This window comes from Magallana gigas, chromosome 1 (genome assembly GCF_963853765.1).
Source record: "Magallana gigas chromosome 1, xbMagGiga1.1, whole genome shotgun sequence".
Taxonomy (NCBI): Eukaryota; Metazoa; Mollusca; class Bivalvia; order Ostreida; family Ostreidae; genus Magallana; species Magallana gigas.
Window position 1 is genome coordinate 59,402,779 of NC_088853.1, and position 14,956 is coordinate 59,417,734.

A 14,956-nucleotide genomic window follows, 5' to 3' on the forward strand; every position below is an offset into this window, starting at 1 on the left:
TGGCGCCCGAAGGCAAACTATGTACTCTTTTTAATGAGGCAGTATCCCCCAGGTCAAACTGGCTCCTGTTTTTAACGTGGCCAGGTTCCACGAGTCTTACAGGTTCGTCAAATGTAACGTCATTTGTTGGGTCTAACTGGCTCCTGTTTTTTACGTGGCCAAGTTCCACGAGTCTATTGTCATTACTGCTGGCATGACTCTGGTTTCCCATCTTTACCAACGACCGCCGCCAACTCTTCTTCCGAGGCATTGTGTCTAGAATATAAACAATTTCACCCAATGCATTCTCTAAATATGACTTTAGCGTTTAAATTGGAATCATTAGAATTCGTGGCGACTCAATTTTGTGGTATTTGTGGGTAGCCCTCGCCAAAGAATTTACATCCTCAACGAAAACTAATTATAAAAGATTTAGTTTACCTACTGAAACTGAAAACTGACGCATCCAAGAAATTACATTCCCACGAATAAGCAAAAAACCCATAATCCACGGAAATTGGCCCCCATGAAATTAAATGATTCCACAGTAACTAAAACAGTGCAATGGTGTAAAAAAAAAAAAAAAAAAAGAGATGTTTGTAAAACACTTATTGATATGACCCCCCTCTGGACAACTTGGCATAAAAATTGTCAATAGCTAGTACCATATAAGAGCTTGACCTAAATATTCTTTATAAATCTGTGTACCAAATTTTAATCTAAATGTGAGTAACCTTTCTAGAGATAATTTGTTTGTTTAATGGACTTAAAAGTCAACTTAATCAAATGATGTGGTCTATTCTATTAATTTAACAAGATGTAATTATTATCAGGCGATAATAAAGTCTCCCAAACGAACGAGACCATCATTTGGGGTAGGGATGACCCATATGGGTCAAACTTTACAAACAAAGTGATTTAATACTTAATTAATTCTATTTCTAAAATTTCATCATGTTCCCCATGTGTCACTCACTGTATAACTGGTGAATCAACATGACCTTAAGGAACAAGAATATATATGATTTATGGGTGGGGGATCTCAACTGTTTTCAAGATATTTGGGCACTTCCTCTTTGAGGGGGGTCAGGACTCAGAACCACCCCCAGTGCCTTTGACCTATATTCCATTTGATGCCTCTTAACACAATGAACAAGAATATATATGGCTTAGGGATGGCAATTGTATCAGTTTTCAAGATGTTTGGGCACTCCTTGTTCAGGGGACGAGACTTCCTGTTTGAGGGGGGTCAGGACCACCCTTGGGGCCCAGGACCACCCTTGGGGCCCATAACCTACATGCCCCTTAGCACAAGAAACAAAAATATATATGGTTTAGGGGCAAAGATATCAACTGTTTTTGAGATATTTGGGCACTTCCTGTTCGAGGGGGGTCAGGACCATCCCCCAAGGCCCCATGACCTACATACTATTTGATGCCCCTTAACAAAAGGAACAAGAATATATATGGTTTACCGGTCAGGATTCTAACAGATATATGGTCATTTCCAATTCCTGGGGATGGTGATGTCCCCAAGATCTAATAAACACTACACATTGCCTGTAACAGTCAATATATGATTCTGAAAACCCAACGTTATTGTATCTGTCCATTTTCAAGTTATTATCATGTACAATAGTCTAAATTTTTCCCATAGGGTTCAATATTAGACCCCCCCCACCCTTTTGACCCCCTAAAAAGTGGTTGGCCAACCCCAAATAAAAAAATTCAAACCAGGGTGCAACTAGATATGCAGGCCTATCATATCCTATAGCTTTAGGAATGTATTTCCAATGGTCATGTGAAATTTGAGTCAGTCGTAGAGTTATAAGCAAGATACATGGCTTGCAACTCTAGCTTGTGCCCTGTTTTTGTTTCCATAGATTCAATGTACCAGTAAAAATCTTTCAATGAAATTAATGTTAAAAGGGGCTTGGCCCCTCATGGCCTGTGACAAATAATTAATTGCATCAATATATCTACATAATGTCTGTATGCAAGTGGTGTAAATTCAGTTTAAAATCATTAACTACATAGGGAAATCAAATACAATTAAAAATGATTAATTAATTAAATAATCAAAACATTTAAATTTTCTTAATTGAATAAAAAAAAATTGTTTAAAAACATTTATTCAAAAATAATAATATATACACGTACAACCTTATGTACTTGACCTGATTTGTATAAAAGAAAAGATTTCCTGAGTCACGTTTTTATTATTTGGATCTTCATCATCCGTTGTACATGACGCCGCCATTTCACCTCCTACTAACAAGTTGTATGAATTTTTTTCATTTATTACATTTTTATTATTTTTTTCTCTAAATAATCGATTAGGAAAATCGTAATCGATGAACATCGGGAGACATTTAGTGACCAATTTTTGATTGTCTGTGATAATCGAGCCATCACTATTATTCTGTAGAATTAGTCAACTCTAACCAACTAGTGACTGGCCTAAAATCAAATCAGTAATAATTTGTAGAAATTCTTTAAAACATACCACTAACTGTTTATTTTCATTAAAATAATGATTGTCAATTGGTTTCTTTTTATTAAATTAACAATTCATTATGATGACATATCTCAGTGATTGGGAAGGCCAAAAATGTCAATGGGACTATGGCCCCACAGTTATTGATTTTAATGGGCCATTTTCATAATGAAAGGGCCATCTATTTATTCATTGGGGCCATTTTGTAAAATTGAAATTATCAAGGACCAACCTAGAGCAAACAACTTCTATAAAATTTAAAAACTTAACGAACAGGTTAAATTTCATTTATTTGATGTGTTTATACATTTCACTGATGCAATTTTTGTTATGGTGTTTGCTTAATGATAAATAAAATCAGTCTCTGTACTTCTGTGTTTTTTGGAGGTATTAGTCAAACCCTTTGACCCAATTATTACCGTTATGTAGAGAATCTTTCAAACTTTGAAGATAACTGTAGGGAACGGTTTTTCTTATTATTTAAACATTAATTTTGCGAGTTATTAAATAATTACAAGTTACAACTAATTGTAGTATCGACACTTAAATAAATAAACATCGGTTGTAATTTTCAATGCAGTGTGGTTGCATCACCCGTATTTATAACCCCTACAGTAACGATAAGCATGGTAAGACAGTCGTGAGTTTTAATAATCACAACAGGGATTAATTGAGGCTGTGAAAACGTCTTTTCAATTAGATAATCATCATTTTACTGCATTTGGGGTTAGTTTACATAATTGAGAACTCAGAATACTGGGCGACTTCAAGTTCTCTTTCGGAGGAAATTCTGGAATAATCTACCACGCATAAAAGAGTGGAAACGTTTTTATTGGTTGTTTATTTCTGTTTTACCAAACACGACCAATGAAATTTGATGTTTTAAAACAAATGTATTAAAAGACGATTAGCTAAGTTGTACAGAGTAAATTTCCAGCGGACATCGCTAAAACTTTTATAACCGATGAGAAATTTGAATGCGCACTTCGGCGCGTAGAGTAATTGATCTAATGCGCCATTTTTCTCTTAAATGCGACTATGGCGCGTGGCACAGGTCCTTCCCAATCACTGATATCTCAATATCAAGTCAATTTATATTTTGTTGAAAATTCTACTATAGATTATCCATATCCAAATTAAAATTCTAAAACCCAAAATGCTGACGATATTTAATTTAATACATGTGCCAATTATTATAAAATCTCAAATCGATTGTCATATATCAGTGACCTTTCCTACTGATCATAAATTACAAATTGATTATAAAGTATGTCCCAAGATATTTATGCAGCATATCTGAATGATTTTTAATAAAAATACACATACAGGTACCCGTGACAGAAGTGTAATTAAAATTGATGAAATTCCCAAGATAACTTCATTCACACATTATCATTTTTCCCTCGTAAAAATTCACAGGAACAAAAACATATTTCCTACGGAGATTTATAATTGACACCTTTTCTCCATTCGGAAGTACTGGGGACACTTCGCGCAATTTTTCAACATTAGCATCTGGGCGTCCTCATCTCCTTGGCAATGGAAAAACCCTGTATTATTTTTATTTTTAGCTGTGTATTGATACCCGACAAGCTAGAAGGGGGCGTTTCAAGAGGAAATCTTTGGATTTTTTCATACTATTGAATGAACATTGTCTGAACCAAGAGGTATTTATAAATATCGAACAATTTAAGGAATTATGTGGCATTATAGTGACAATACTTGTCTGTATACACGCTATACATAATATGAGGACAAATTAAAAAATTGATTCCTTCTATGTACTTTTACAAACCTATTAAAATAACCCCTACCAAATAACTGTTGTTTTTTGCTTTTTTAAAGAGATTGTCTATATTCAATCGATATTAAGATTAATTTTTTTAAACATCTGTAAACATTAATTTTGTTAAGCTTAGTTTCCCAGTATGATAAACAATAAAGAATAGTCTGTAACTTTTACCATGACTTATCATTTGCAAGAGAGAAAATTAAAGAAGACAAACATGCATCTACCTATCTACCGTCTATCATGAAAAATGTGGAGTACATCAAACGAATAAATCATTAATGCTGACCAAACAAGTTCGGTAATCAGATATTCAGTTTTTAAATTTTAAATGCACTGTCTTCAGCTAAAAGTCCCCTTTTTTATATTAAAAAATACAACAAAAAGTCACCAAACGTTTTGTAAAATTTTGTATCGGTAAACTTCCGAAGTTTTTTTTTCCCCAAATAGTAGCATTATGTCTCTGCAAGACTGCAACTCTTGTTCAATGGCAGAATAAAAAACATGAATTTAAGTATCGATATCAGAAAACATAAAAACAAACATCGTAGATTAAAGCAGCTTCAAACTCACGATTATGCAAACCCGGCACATGTTTTAAAACATAAGCACAAACAATGCAACAAATAAATTATTCATCGTCTATCGATAAAATATATATGATAGCTTAATGCATAATTCGGTCACTTTGATGCCATTCGATCACTTTACCTGAACAGAACCTGAACAATTATGAAGCTAAATCAAATGTAATCGTCAAACTAGGAGACAAGCACACACTTTCAACTTGGCAATATGGCTGCCGACTGCAAAATCGGTTTCCGGAATACCGAGCCCGATTTCTTCAAGTTCAAATAAACGCGTCTTAAATATCAACACCAAATAATGGCTCCTCTATATCCCCGGCAATAGTGATTTTCACAGTCTTGTATCTACACTAAATAAAGATGCTTTCACATTAGTTTTAACTTCCCTGACCAATTGGTTCTTGAGAAGAAGATTTTTGAAGATTTCCTCTATATGTTACAATGTAAAATTTGACCCTCAATCATGGCCCCACCCTTTCCCTGAGGAATGTCAGACATGTCGGTCCCAGGACACCTCGGCCAAGACGGGTCGGCCCAAAATTTGAGACACCTCAGCTCACATAAAAGACATCTCGGTTCAAGCAAAATTAAAACAAAAATATTTGATTTAAATGTTTTTATTTTATTAACATATCTATTTTATCAAAATATTACATATCAAATACTTGTAAAATAAATTGAATTAAAAAAAAAATGAGACCATTAAGTTTTAATTGTTAAGCAAACAAGAAAGTAAAATTAAGAAAATGACGACAATTTCGACAACGACAATGACGCTAATAGTTAAACAAACAAGAGGATGCAGCACTCTCCTTTCGAGTCACAAACGCGTGTCACGAATGATTACCACCCCATATCAGATTTACAAAATCGTCAGAGAAACAACACATCATGACATTTCATTTCATTATTACGCAAAATATTTTTATTGTGTCCACTTTCTGGTCAATCTTTGTAGATTTAATAAATTCATGAAAATATCTAAATATTGCAATCTTTTAATCCTAGATTTAACACTAATATATATTTCAAGTGTGTCAACACTGAAATTTCCAATCTACAAAATTCACATACTCTATTACATGTATTATTGTAGTGAAAAAAGTTAAGTAATAAGATTTCGACAACCTTAAAGTCATCAAATTTCAATTGGCTGTTGACAAAAAAAAAATGAGACGTGTGACCATCCAATGAAACAAATACACATAGTTTGATTGACAGGTTTAATCATACATGTATGCAAGTGTGACCCGATGTCCGAAGTTATGCGCTTATTGTACATATCGATGTTAATTAAAAAAAATATACATGACCTTTTCACTAAAAGCTGATTTAGGTTTGTTTCTATCTAACCTTCCACATAAAAAATATTTTTTATAGACTTTAAATGAACTTAATTCATTAATGTTGTGTAATAACGATATACTAATCATTGAGTTGATTAAATAAATATGATCCTACTAATTTTAAATATAATAATCATGTGTGCTTCTTGTACAAAAATTTTGATGCTAAATATCATCTGACAATTTTATCACATTTAGCACCAACTCAATATTTCATGTCGTTGGTCCTTATCTTCAAAAGAGAGATAGAAAGAAGAAATCAATGAATAGATAAAGTAATTATCTGCCCCTATTTTTTTTATATTTATGTTTAGTAGAACCGAAAGTTTCATTCGGCCGAGGTGTCTTTTACATGGGCCGAAGTGTCAATAAATTTGTGCCGACCTGTCTGGGCTGAGGTGTCAAATGCCCTTGGCCAAGGTGTCATTGGGTCGAGATGCCTGAGGATGCTTCCACACAAGTTTCAGCTTTCATGGCTGTTTAGTTACTGAGAAGATTTTTAAAGATTTACTTTATATATTCCTATGTAAAACTTTAACACCCTCCCCCCCCCTCATTGTGGCCCCACCCTAGCCCCAGGGATCATAATTTTCACAACTTTGAATCTACACTACCTGAGGATGCTTCCACACAAGTTTCAGCTTTCCTGGCTGATTAGTTTCTGAGAAGAAGATTTTTAAATATTTACTCTATATATTCCTATGTAAAACTTTAACCCCCCCATGGTGGCCTCACCCTACCCCCGGGGGACATGATTTTCACAACTTTGAATCTACACTACTTGAGGATGCTTCCACACAAGTTTCAGCTTTCCTGGCTTAATGGTTCTTGAGAAGAAGATTTTTAAAGATTTACTCTATATATTCCTATGTAAAACTTTAACCCCCCATGGTGGCCTCACCCTACCCCCGGGGGACATGATTTTCACAACTTTGAATCTACACTACCTGAGGATGCTTCCACACAAGTTTCAGCTTTCCTGGCTTAATGGTTCTTTAGAAGAAGATTTTTTAATATTTACTCTATATATTCCTATGTAAAACTTTGACCCCCCATGGTGGCCTCACCCTACCCCCGGGGGTCATGATTTTCACAACTTTGAATCTACACTACCTAAGAATGCTTCCACACAAGTTTCAGCTTTCCTGGCTGATTAGTTTCTGAGAAGAAGATTTTTAAAGATTTACTCTATATATTCCTATGTAAAACTTTAACCCCCCATGGTGGCCTCACCCTACCCCAGGGGGACATGATTTTCACAACTTTGAATCTACACTACCTGAGGATGCTTCCACACAAGTTTCAGCTTTCCTGGCTTAATGGTTCTTGAGAAGAAGATTTTTAAAGATTTACTCTATATATTCCTATGTAAAACTTTAACCCCCCATGGTGGCCTCACCCTACCCCCGGGGGACATGATTTTCACAACTTTGAATCTACACTACCTGAGGATGCTTCCACACAAGTTTCAGCTTTCCTGGCTTAATGGTTCTTTAGAAGAAGATTTTTAAAGATTTACTCTATATATTCCTATGTAAAACTTTAACCCCCCATGGTGGCCTCACCCTACCCCCGGGGGACATGATTTTCACAACTTTGAATCTACACTACCTGAGGATGCTTCCACACAAGTTTCAGCTTTCCTGGCTTAATGGTTCTTTAGAAGAAGATTTTTAAAGATTTACTCTATATATTCCTATGTAAAACTTTAACCCCCCATGGTGGCCTCACCCTACCCCTGGGGGACATGATTTTCACAACTTTTAATCTACACTACCTGAGGATGCTTCCACACAAGTTTCAGCTTTCCTGGCTTAATGGTTCTTGAGAAGAAGATTTTTGAAAATTTCTCAAATTTTTTCATTAATTTCTAATTATCTCCCCTTGAAAAAGGGTGTGGCCATTAATTTTCACAACTTTGAATCCCCTTTGCCTAAAGATGATTTGTGCCAAGTTTGGTTGAAATTGGCCCAGTAGTTCTCGAGAAGATGTTGAAAATGTGAAAAGTTTACGGACGGACGGACGGACGGACGGACAGACGGACAGACAGACGACAGACAAAATGTGATCAGAAAAGCTCACTTGAGCTTTCAGCTCAGGTGAGCTAATAAAAAACCACAAATCGGTCTCATTAAATTAAATTTTTACATACTCCCTAATTTTTAAAAAACCTCAAGTTAGGCCACATAAAATTAATTTAGATTCTCATCCTAATTTGCAAAAAATTATAGGGCGGGTGAGCGGATTTTTAAGATATTTTTTAAAAACCATCTTTTTCACCATTCATGTTCTGGAAAGAACAACAACTCTATTCTTTTTAAATTGCTAATGCTAATATATGTACACAAATCCACTTGTAATCTTTAAATTACATTTTATTTGAACTTAACTGTTAATGCATGAAGACATTTGTATCCTTCTGATAACAAACATGACTGGAATCAAACAGTAATCCACATGTTTAGGCAGCCATTAAAATGTTTTGAATTTCTTCTATACTGAGCCCATTTTTTTTTTCAAATGATTTTTTTTTTCAAAATGAAATAAAATGCAACGGGGCTGGCTAATTTCAGAGGGGTGGGCGTGAATGAGAATCTAAAAATTAATTGTGGCCTTAGGTATAAGCATATGTTAAGTATATGTTGCCTTGAAAATGTGTCAGGCGAACATCATGTGCAAGAATGCCTTCAGATACCATAAATAAAAATCATATCTAATTTCTGAATTTAGTATTAAGAGTAGAATCTCGTGGGTCAAATTCATGACATTATGCCAGACAAAACTTTTCTAAAGAAAACTTTTCCTGTCAAAAATTATTTAATGAAAAAAAAACAAGACTTTTGAGGCGTTTGAACACTAGCAATAACAATCCTGAGTATCACATTTTTAAAATACTAACCACTATGCAAACACAACTCCTAATGATATAAATAAACTTAGCTTTTTCTTGGAAAAATATCAATTTTGTGTCATAAAAGTATTTACCGTAAAAGTGTATCACTTTTTGATTGACCATAAAGTGTATATTTTTATGCTAAATTTGGTTAATATGAAGCTAAAACCCAGTAAGGTGAAAAAATGGTGTTTTTAGAAAATGACCCTTTTTGTCCACATTGGTGGGTAAATGGTATTTCAATAGCAAATCAAATATTTAATTTTTTTTTTTTACTTTTTGCAAATTGATCAAATATTAAATATTAAACCGTTTGATGAAATATGGAAAAAAAAATTGTCATCATTGAAATTCATCTCCATTAAATTGTTGCACTACTACTGGCATTTGACTCACTTCATTTGCCCATATTCTTAAGTTATCTTTCACTGACAACTAAAGTAAGATTTCGTTACTTAAAGTATTAAACTCTGATTTCTTTATTAAAAATATTGAAATATTAAATGAATTTACTAGCAAGATGTATAAACATGTTGTGCAGATATGTATTAAATACAGAGAATACAATGTATATCATGAACTTTTCCTTTTAAATTAATTGCAAATACAGTTTCTGAAAGTCTCAGCAATTTGAAATGTAAATCAATTCATTATTCAAAATTTTTGTGACATTATTACCTTCAAATTGTAGATATTCTTCAGTTCTTCACTTTATGTACATTTCACATACTGTTAGGATTTCTGTAGGCATTGGATGTTGATGCAAATATAACCAGTGTCTCAGAAGAGATCTGTAAAAACAACAATGAAAACAATAACTACTGATATGTAATATAGTAGACACAGTATCAATTTGATTCTCATTATCTCATAAATTCAGCACTGCACTCTTATATATAAAAATCCACTTTACACAGATAATTAAACATCTCATCTGAATAATATATAATGTCATCTTTCACTATAGGTATTAAGTAAAAATTCTTTCAAATTGAAAAGGCAACATATTATTTTTTTTAATATTGAAGATTAGCTAATCTTGTGAAGACTATGGCTTACAAAAATCAAAGGCCTGAAGGGCCACAATGGCGTCGAGTTAAAGTTAATTTGAAGAGTAAAAACCTAAATAATTTTTTAAACAAGTGAAAAGCTGTCAATGAGACAGCTAACTGGGTTTTCTTTTTATATGTGAACTGTATCCATAATCCATGTCAACCCATATCCAGTGAAATAAAGTACCTCATATGCAATATTTTGCTAAAAAAAGACTAAGTTCAAAAGCTGGTATTTTTTCATAAATTATCAGAAATAAAAATCCTAAAAATATTCACACCTCTGATACATGTACAATTAATCTGCAAAAGAACAACTTTTTATCTATAAAACTGTAGGAATAGTTATCCGTACAATGAGGTAACCCTATATGCAATATTTTGCTAAAAATTGACTAACTTCAAAAGCTGGTATTTTTTTCACAAATTATTAGTAATCAAAATCCTAGCAATATGCACACCTCTGATATATGTATATTGATCTGCAAAAGAACAACTTCTTATCTTGAAAACTGTAAGAGGAGTTATCCGTACAATGAGGGTATGCTATATCATATGCAATATTTTGCCAAAAAATGACTTAATTTTTTTTTCATAAATTATCAGTAACCAAAATACAAGCAATTTTTTTTCATAAATTATCAGTAACCAAACTCCTAGCAATAAGCACACCTCTGATATATGTATAACTGATCTGCAAAAGAAAAATTTCCTATCTTGAGAACTGTAGGAGGACTTATCCGTACAATGAGGGTACCCTATATGCAATATTTTGCCAAAAATGACAAAGTTCAAAAGCTGGTATTTTTTTCATAAATTATCGAAAATCAAAATCCTAACAATATGCATACCTCTGATATATGTGTAATTGATCTGCAAAAGAACAACTTCCTGTTTTGAAAACTGTAGGAGGACTTATCCGTACAATGAGGGTACCCTATATGCAATATTTTGCCAAAAAATGACAAAGTTCAAAAGCTGGTAATTTTTTCATAAATTATCGAAAATTAAAATCCTAGCAATATGCATACCTCTGATATATGTATAACTGATCTGCAAAAGAACAATTTCCTATTTTGAAAACTGTAGGAGGACTTATCCGTACAATGAGGGTACCCTATATGCAATATTTTGCCAAAAAATGACCAAGTTCAAAAGCTGGTATTATTTTCATTAATTATCGAAAATCTAAATCCTAGCAATATGCATACCTCTGATATATGTTTAATTGATCTGCAAAAGAACAACTTCCTATTTTGAAAACTGTAGGAGGACTTATCCATACAATGATGGTACCCTATATGCAATATTTTGCCAAAAAATGACCAAGTTCAAAAGCTGGTATTTTGTTTTCCATAAATTATCAAAAAAAAAATTTTTTCAAAAAAAATAGAAAATGTTATTTATCACATAACTAATAAAATTACAATTCATTACAAATTTGCTCACCTAATTCTTAAAAAGTTTTGAATTTCAATTGAAAATTTAAGTTTATAGTAATATCTTAGGAGTTAAAAATTTTTTAGATTTTTTTTCTCTATTTATATGGAAATAAATATTTAAATTATTATTGTGTTTAATTCTATATATTGTATACTGCTGATAACCACTCTGTCTCTTATTATCAATTTCATCTAAAATTCACAAGGATCCAAATGACACGGGCCGAAAAGATCGGGGGTAGATAAAAGAAAGCACCCATTCACGTTGTTTACAAAGTGAAAGTAGTTCACTAGATGTACTTATCGCTCGATTAGGAAGTTTTGTTTCTACAAGATCAAACATTTGTGCATTGTCAATTTTCGATATGGATACAAAATCATCTATTTTGCAGGCTAGTACATTTCATAACCAAATTGAGTATGTAAGCCCAGCTATCGCATGTGTCTTGGTGCTAGTGTATTCATCCGCTGAAACCGAGACATATTGTTTCAATAAAATGTGAACATTTTTAAAGACGGCAACCATTTCGAATCTGCAAACTTGTTTTGTTGACGTACAGTTCTGCTCGAAATTGAAGTATGTCATCTATTTTTCTTGAAACACGTACGAAAACTTTGCACTCATTTGAGTTGTTTGGCTCCTAAAAATGTAACTTCCGGACGTACGATCCCTAGATGGCTTTCGAGCTTCGCTCGACGCCATAAAAACCAATGTATCTACCAGTAATCATATATCAATTAAATTCATTTTTCATCAGGCAAAAAAAAATCCCTAGTATAAAAAATGTGAACTCAAATCGATCTGAACCTTTTTTTATTTAGTTCTCACATGAATTTCAAGAGCTTCGTGATAACTGAAATACAATGACACTTTGTGTACACAGGTTTTTAGACGGTCAGTTACATATACATGATCTAATATTGTTCCACCCTCTGTTGTGTAAAAATGCACCATCTGCATAAATCCCATTGATTCTAAGAAACTCTGTATGGGTCCTTGCATTTTGGTATCCTCATTCATGTCACCTATAATAATCAAGTTGCAATAACGTCTCTTATAAAAATCCACCACTTTTTGTAACCTGTCAAGAAAATTTTTCACAGGCAGTAAACTTGGCCGGTAGAGTGTAATGATCGCAATGTCCTCCGGATGTATTTCTATAGTTATTCCCTCTATATTCTTGTATTCCAAAGCATTGATCAAGATTGTCTCCTTTGTTTTCTTTTTGTACACTCCAACTCCACCACCTTTTGCTTTTTTCAGTTTTGACATAAGATCTTCGCTATCATCATAACACTGCTTTCGATCAACATGGTGAAAGCCAAAGCCTGAAATTTCAATATCTTGAACATCCTCCTCTTCTTTCAACCATGTTTCTGTTAAACAAACAAAATCAGCTTTCATTATTCTGTTGTCACAATTAATCTCCTGAAAGTGTCCTCTCAAACTCTGAACATTGAACAAAAGAATTGTTTTGTAATTTCCACATTTTGTCAGATTGCATATCCAGTCCTCATCTAAAATGTATCTCTCCATACTATTAAGAGCTAATTTTACATCTAAATCAGCATAAATTTTTCTCTGCAAGACACTTTCATCATTGGTCTCAATGAATAGACCATCTTTTGAAGTTACACGACTGATTGCTACATATGCTTGCCCAGGAGAAAAAGTGCGATCTAAATTGACAACAACACTCTTGGTAGTCATGCCTTGAACTTTATGTGCTGTACATGCCCATGAGAGTTTCAGTGGAAACTGATGTCTGACAATACTCTTTATATTTTTTTCATTTATCTCTTCTTCCACTCTTTTAATTGGGACCACATTCCCATTGGGTGTCATCTTCCCCTGGATTTTACCAATACTTGAACTATCAAAGATGACTTCAATTACTTCTACTGCATTTACAGGCTGTTTGCTTTTAAACACAAAATTTGAAATATATCCCATTGCACCATTTACTAGTCCATCCTCAACACTAACATTTCGCGTTAGCATTACTCTTGCATTCACGGCTAAAAGTAATAAAGCAGAGAGGCCATCAGCTCGGGTACTAGTTAACGGTTTATCACGTAAAGTTAATTTTCCTGTTGTCTTGTCTTTCTGATAATCATCCGCTTGCACTTCTATTAGTTCTTCACAATTACTATGCAACATTTTGAGATTGTATTCATTTGCTTCTTGGTTTGTAGAATAAACATGTAGAACATCATCCGGTCCTTCTCTAATGCATTCTTGAAGTGTTGTCAAAGCTTCCTCTGATATAAGTTATTCAGACGTTCTAATGCGCAGTGAATTCAAAACAGTTGCAAATGCTTTATCCTCTCTTTGTCGCATTATTTCATCCAACTCAACAATTTTAAAAAAATCAAGCCAGTAATCAATTGGATATGAACCATTTTCTTTATACAACCTCTCATCTTTTCGTTGTTTGACTGGTGGAAGTTGATAAAAATCTCCTACTGCAATAACAGATACACCACCAAAGGGCTTTTTACATTTTTTGATTTGGACAAGTCGTTCATGAATGTAAAACAGTAGTCTTTTGTACACCATGGAAACCTCATCAATGACTAAAATCTGCAAATGCTCTAATCTTGTTCTTATTCCACATAAACTTTGTTCCTTCAGGGGTTGAAATGGAATTGGTAAAGCTTTTGTTAAAGAAAAAACATGATGAATGGTATTTCCTCCAATATTGAATGCTGCTGTTCCTGTAAAAGCTGTCAGAATCACAGATATTGCATTTGGGGAAGGCAAAGTTTTTTCAAAGAGACGAGATGCTTCATAGTGTATTGTCTTTATGAGATGGCTTTTTCCTGTCCCTGCTCCTCCAGTTATAAAAATGTGCATAGGTTCTACAATCTCTCCAGACATTTTCTTAATACACCACTCATGAACAGCATAAAATATCTGCCTCTGTCTCTCATTCAGACTTCGCAGTAAGGGAAGCATCTCTTTTCTAGTGTTCTGAGTTTCTCTCAAATGATAAATAATGTCTTCAGAACCACTACTTTCAACTTCGTGTGTGACTTCTGATTCTGTATTCACCTGTTCCTTTGAGATTGATTTTTCATTCAAACATTCTCTTCGGTTTAATTCTGATTCTGGACATAAATTTGCCCATGCATCTTCTGGTTCGCCAAGCATTTCAAAAGCATCCTGAGCATTTTCAATATCATCCTCATTTTTTGAGAAGTAATTATGATTGCTATCCACAATGCTTTTCACTTTGTCTAAAATTTTGTTTGAATTTACTTTGACATATCCATTCTCATAAAAAGTCTGGTACAAATCAAATCCAGGTGGTTTCAACTGATTCAGATTGCAGTATGGAAGGAAAAGTTGTAGACGACACTGATAAAAT

General features: G+C 33.5%; 1 long non-coding RNA gene across 1 annotated transcript in view; it reads right to left on the reverse strand.

Annotated features, from left to right (window-relative positions):
• LOC117685457 (uncharacterized) overlaps nucleotides 1-14,956 on the reverse strand; it is a 46,428-nt gene that overhangs the window by 11,825 nt on the left and 19,647 nt on the right. Inside the window, exon 3 of the long non-coding RNA XR_010711292.1 lies at nucleotides 9,770-9,882. This is a non-coding gene — a long non-coding RNA (uncharacterized lncRNA). The remainder of the gene's footprint in view (nucleotides 1-9,769; nucleotides 9,883-14,956) is intronic.